We start from the raw sequence: 5184 nt of genomic DNA, 5'->3' as shown, positions 1-5184 counted from the left end.
TGGGAGGCCAAGGCGGGTGGATCACAAGGTCGAGAGATCGAGACCATCCTGGCCAACATGGTGAAACACCATCTCTACTAAAAATACAAAAATTAGCTGGGCGTAGTGGTACGTGCCTATAATCCCAGCTACTTGGGAGACTGAGGCGGGAGAATTGCTTGAACATGGAAGGCGGAGGTTGCAGTGAGCCAAGATTGCGCCACTGCACTCCAGCTTGGAGACAGAGCAAGAATCTGTCTTAAACAAACAAACAAACAAACAAATAAATAAAGCATTAGCAACCCATGTTGTATGTTTACACAGACTTAAATTACTAATCAATAGTTCTTTACCCTCTTTGGTAAAGAAAAATACCTTTCCCAGCTGGGCGCAGCGGCTCACGCCCATAATCCCATCACTTTGGGAGGCCAAGGCGGGTGGATCACCTGAGGTCAGGAGTTCGAAACCAGCCTGGCCAACATGGTGAAACCCCCATCTCTACTAAAAATACAAAATTAGCCAGGCGTGGTGGCAGATGCGTATAATCCCAGCTACTTGTGAGGCTGAGGCAGGACAATCACTTGAACCTGGGAGGCAGAGGTTGCAGTGAGTGGAGATCGCGCCAGTGCACTCCAGCCTGAGCAACAAGAGTGTAACTCCATCTCTAAAAAGTAAAAAAGAAAAAAAAAAAAAAAAGGAAAATACCTTTCCCAATTAACCAGTGTCCTTGTGTCCTTGTTGATGATGATTTCAATCTCCATGGCATTGTTTACTCCCCTTTGGTGGCCAGGGGAGAAGCCATTTTCAGAGGACTGATAGATTCTAGGCACAGCAATCACCTGGTCCCCTGGGCTTCCCAGCTGGCAGGGCTGGCATTTGGGAAGATGGGGAATGGTGTGATCCACAGGAGCAGGCTGAGAAGGTGGCCAAGCAGAGCATCTGATCCCAGCGTCTGACACCAGCGGCCCGTTCTCTCCACCTTCTCTGGGACAAAGCCCACTTGTGCCTCGTGCATTTGCCTCTTGGTTCCTAGTCCTCTCTAGGAACCACTCAGAGGCATTGCTGAGCTGAGGAATCTGCATAGGATGCCATGCGGGTCATTCAACCCGCAGAGGATAAAACGCACATAGAGGAAGGTGGTCTCTGAGTTGGAAGAGAAGGCACTGAGTCCTCCAGATGCAGGTTTTGAAGAAAGGCAGTATATTAATATTTCATGCCATGCCACATAAAGGGTCTGCTGACCTGGGTAGATTGAAGTCTTGTGACTGCCTGGTAGGCTCTACTACCTGTCTCATAAACAGAAGGTGCTAAACAGAGGCACGGAGCCTGGCTGAATTGTTGCTACTGGCTAAAATGGGTTCTATATCGCCGAGACCGCATCTGCCCGGCGAGCACAGCCGCCAGCTCACCATGGATGATGATACCATCGCCCTCATCATCGATAATGGCTCTGGCATGTGCGAGGCTGGCTTCACAGGCGACGATGCCCTCCAGGCCGTCTATCCTCTCCATCGTGGGGTGCCCCAGCCACCAGGACGTGATGGCGGGCATGGGTCAGAAGGACTCCTACCTGGGCAACGAGGGCCCAGAGCAAGAGAGGCATTCTGACCCTGAAGTACCCCATCGAGCATGGCATTGTCACCAACTGGGAGGACATGGAGAAGATCTGGCACCACATCTTCTACAATGAGTTGTATGTGGCTCCTGAGGAGCACCCCTGCTGCTGACCAAGGCCTCCCCGAACCCCAAGGCCAACCACGAGAAGGTGAACCAGATCATGTTTGAGACCTTCAACACTCCAGCCATGTGCGTGGCCATCCAGGCCTTGCTGTCCCTGTACGCCTCTGGCCGTACCACTGGCATCGTGATGGACTCTGGTGATGGGGTGACCTACACTGTGCCCATCTACGAGGGGTATGCCCTCCCCCACACCATCCTGCATTTGGACCTTGCTGGCCCAGACCTGACTGACCACCTCATGAAGATCCTCATCGAGAGCAGCTACAGCTTCACCACCATGGCCAAGTGGGGAAATCGTGTGTAACATCAAGGAGAAGCTGTGCTATGTCGCCCTGGACTTTGAGCAGGAGATGGCCATGGGGGCCTCTAGCTTCTCCCTGCAGAAGAGCTAGGAGCTGTCCGGTGGCCAGATCATCTGCAACGAGCAGTTTCACTGCCCTGAGGTGCTCTTCCAGCTTTCCTTCCCGGGCATGGAATCCTGTGGCATCCACAAAACTACCTTCAACTCCATCAGGAAGTGTGACATGGACATCTGCAAAGACCGGTACGTCAACACAGTGCTGTCTGGTGGCACCACCATGTACCCTGGCATCACCGACAGGATGCAGAAGGAGATCACTGGCCTGGCTCCAAGCACGATGAAGATCGAGATCATTGCTCCTTCCGAGCGCAAATACTCCATGTGGTTTGGCAGCTCCATCCTGGCGTCGCTGTCCACCTCCCAGCAGATGTGGATCAGCAAGCAGGAGTATGACAAGTCCAGCCCAGCCCCTCCATTGTCTACTGCAAATGCTTCTAGGGAGACTGTTACTTAGTTGCATTACACCCTCTTGACAAAACCTAACTTGAACAGAAAACAAGATGAAATTGGCATGGCTTTATTTGTTTCATTTGTGTGTGTGTGTGTGGTTTTTTTTCTTGGCTTGACTCAGGATTTAAAAATTGGAACGGTGAAGGTGACAGCAGTCAATTGGAGTGAGCATCTCCCAAAGTTCTACAATGGCCAAGACTTTGATTGTACATTGTTCTTTTTTTTTTTTAATAATCATTCCAAATATCGTGAGATGCATTGTTACAGGAAGTCCCTTGCCCTCCTAAAAGCCACCCCTCTTCTTTATAAGGAGAATGGCCCAGTCCTCTCCCGAGTCTACATGGGAGGTGATAGCATTGCTTTATGTAAATTATGTAATGCAAAATTTTTTTAGTCTTCGCCTTCATACTTTTTAATTTTGTTTTATTTTGAATGATCCGCCTTCATGGTGCCCCTTTTTTAATCCCCAACTTGAGATATATGAAGGTGTTTGGTCTCCCTGGGAGTGGGTGGAGGCAGCCAGGGTTTACCTGTACACTGACTTGAGACCAGCTGAATAAAAGTGCACAGCTTAAAAAAATAAATAAAAATAAAATAATAAAATAAAACGGGTTATAAGAAGTACCATTTTGTATTCCCATGACATGCACCACACTAATACTTTATTTTCATGATTCCAGAACCATATTTTGATCAACTACAGTGATTTATGGAATATATTCGAAATAGAGATTAACTCGTTACCTGGGTGCCACATTTCCCAGGATGCTCTGTGGAAATTCAGTCGCCCCAGAAGGATGGTCCATTCCTAAATCAGAAGAGACCCATGGAGCTGCCTGGGAAAGCGACATATGCAGGGTAGGACACTGTGCAGGAGCCCCGGGGGAGATGCCCATTCCACAGTCTGGGTCTCGATCTGTTCTAGGTAGTTAGACAGGCATGAGCCAGGCAGGAGAGGGCTCTCCCCCAACCCACTAGGAACGTCAAGTGATGGCTCAGCAGTTACCACACTGCTGCTCTAAAATGATAATTGGGCAGCCAGGGAGAGACAGGCTCTGGATGGTCCACACCTGTTAACATTTAAAGTGTTAATTGTCAAAACCCAGGATGGAACCAGGGACCTTTAGATCTTCAGTCTAACGCTCTCCCGAGGTGGGCAGATCACAAGGCCAAGAGACCGAGACCATCGTGGCCAACATGATGAAACCCTGTGTCTGCTAAAATTACAAAAATTAGATGGGCATGGTGGCATGTGCCTGTAATCCCAGCTACTCAGGAGGCTGAGGCAGGAGAATGGCTTGAACCGGGAGATGGAGGTTGCAGTGAGCCGAGATCGCACCACTGCACTCCAGCCTGGCGACAGAGCGAGACTCCGTCTCAAAAAAAAAAAAAAAAGTGTTAATTGAATGCAGACCTCAGGCAGAAGCAGCTTCTTCTGCATGCACGTTAAGTGACAAAATGGCTATGATGCTGCATGACACACCAACAGAGAAAGGAAAAAGCCTCAGATGGGCAGGCATGTAACTCCCTGAACATACTGCATGTGCTCAATTCCAAAGGGTAAGGAAAGCACTGCGCATGTGGAAAGCGCGCCCTAGAGAAAGAATCATGGGAAAGAGGCGAGCCTATGAAGTCCCAGGATCAAGGTTAAAGGGGCTCTCTTTCTCCCTTTGACCTTCAGGCGCTCACTTGGGTCTCTTCCAAGGGTTTTTTCCTTTCTTTTCTGTTCTAAAGCCTTTTTGATAAACTTCCACTCCTGCTCTGAAACTTGCCTCTGTCTCTTTTTCTGCTTTATGGCCCTCCATTTAATTACTTCTTCTGAGGAGGCAAGGGCTGAACTTGCTACAGACCCGTATGGATACACTGCCAGTAACGGGGTAACTATGTCACCACTAACAGATCCAGTCCTTCTGTGCACCAGCTCTCAGCTGGTTAGCTCACCCCCATGATGGGCGGGCTGTGTTCTGTGATCACCGAGGTCTCATCTATTCCTAATGTTCCCTGATCCTGTTACCCTCTGACTACGGGGCAGATGCCCAGTGGTTCACTTGGATGGTTCAGACTGTTCCTAGCCCTTAAAAGCTCGTAAATTAAAAAGAAGATAGCTTACAGATGGTCAGCCTCTTCTCCCCTAAATAGCAAGTCTGTAAAACAGCCCCTTTTCCTGGGGGTAGTGAACATGGATCAGTTAGAAATAAGGGATAGACATTCAGGTTGGGAGAGGACTTAGAAGCACTTACAGGGAGGCTGCTGAAGATGAGGCCCTGAGGAGTTCCCCTCTATTAATTTTTCACAGAACTATAGAAGCAAACTAACAATCACGTTGTCTAATATACGACCATGTCACCTGCAGCTGGGAGGAGCGAGGAGAGAAACTGACTACCCTCAACTTCCAATGATGCTACGATAACAGTTTACATTTTATTGAGTAAATAATTATCTCTGTGGGTTTAACAAAACACAAAACAAAACACAGCACAACACCATTAGTCATCTGTCTGAGGTAAAGCTGAAATATATATTTACCACATGCCTTTCTTATTCAGTGCTCTGATTCAGGGCAAGCGTGAGCCGTTCATCCCTCCAGGGGGTAAATGACTAGCTCTTTTGGTAAATTAGGTTTTTGTTTTCATTTCCCTTTAGATTCTTTGTCT

At 48.5% G+C, this 5184-nt stretch overlaps 1 pseudogene; it reads left to right on the top strand.

Annotated features, from left to right (window-relative positions):
* Nucleotides 1-1389: 1389 nt before the first annotated feature.
* Nucleotides 1390-2518, top strand: LOC111528456 (annotated as a pseudogene).
* Nucleotides 2519-5184: the final 2666 nt, after the last annotated feature.

Source organism: Piliocolobus tephrosceles, chromosome 18 (assembly GCF_002776525.5).
Source record: "Piliocolobus tephrosceles isolate RC106 chromosome 18, ASM277652v3, whole genome shotgun sequence".
Lineage (NCBI taxonomy): Eukaryota > Metazoa > Chordata > Mammalia > Primates > Cercopithecidae > Piliocolobus > Piliocolobus tephrosceles.
This window is presented reverse-complemented; position numbering and strand designations above follow the sequence as displayed.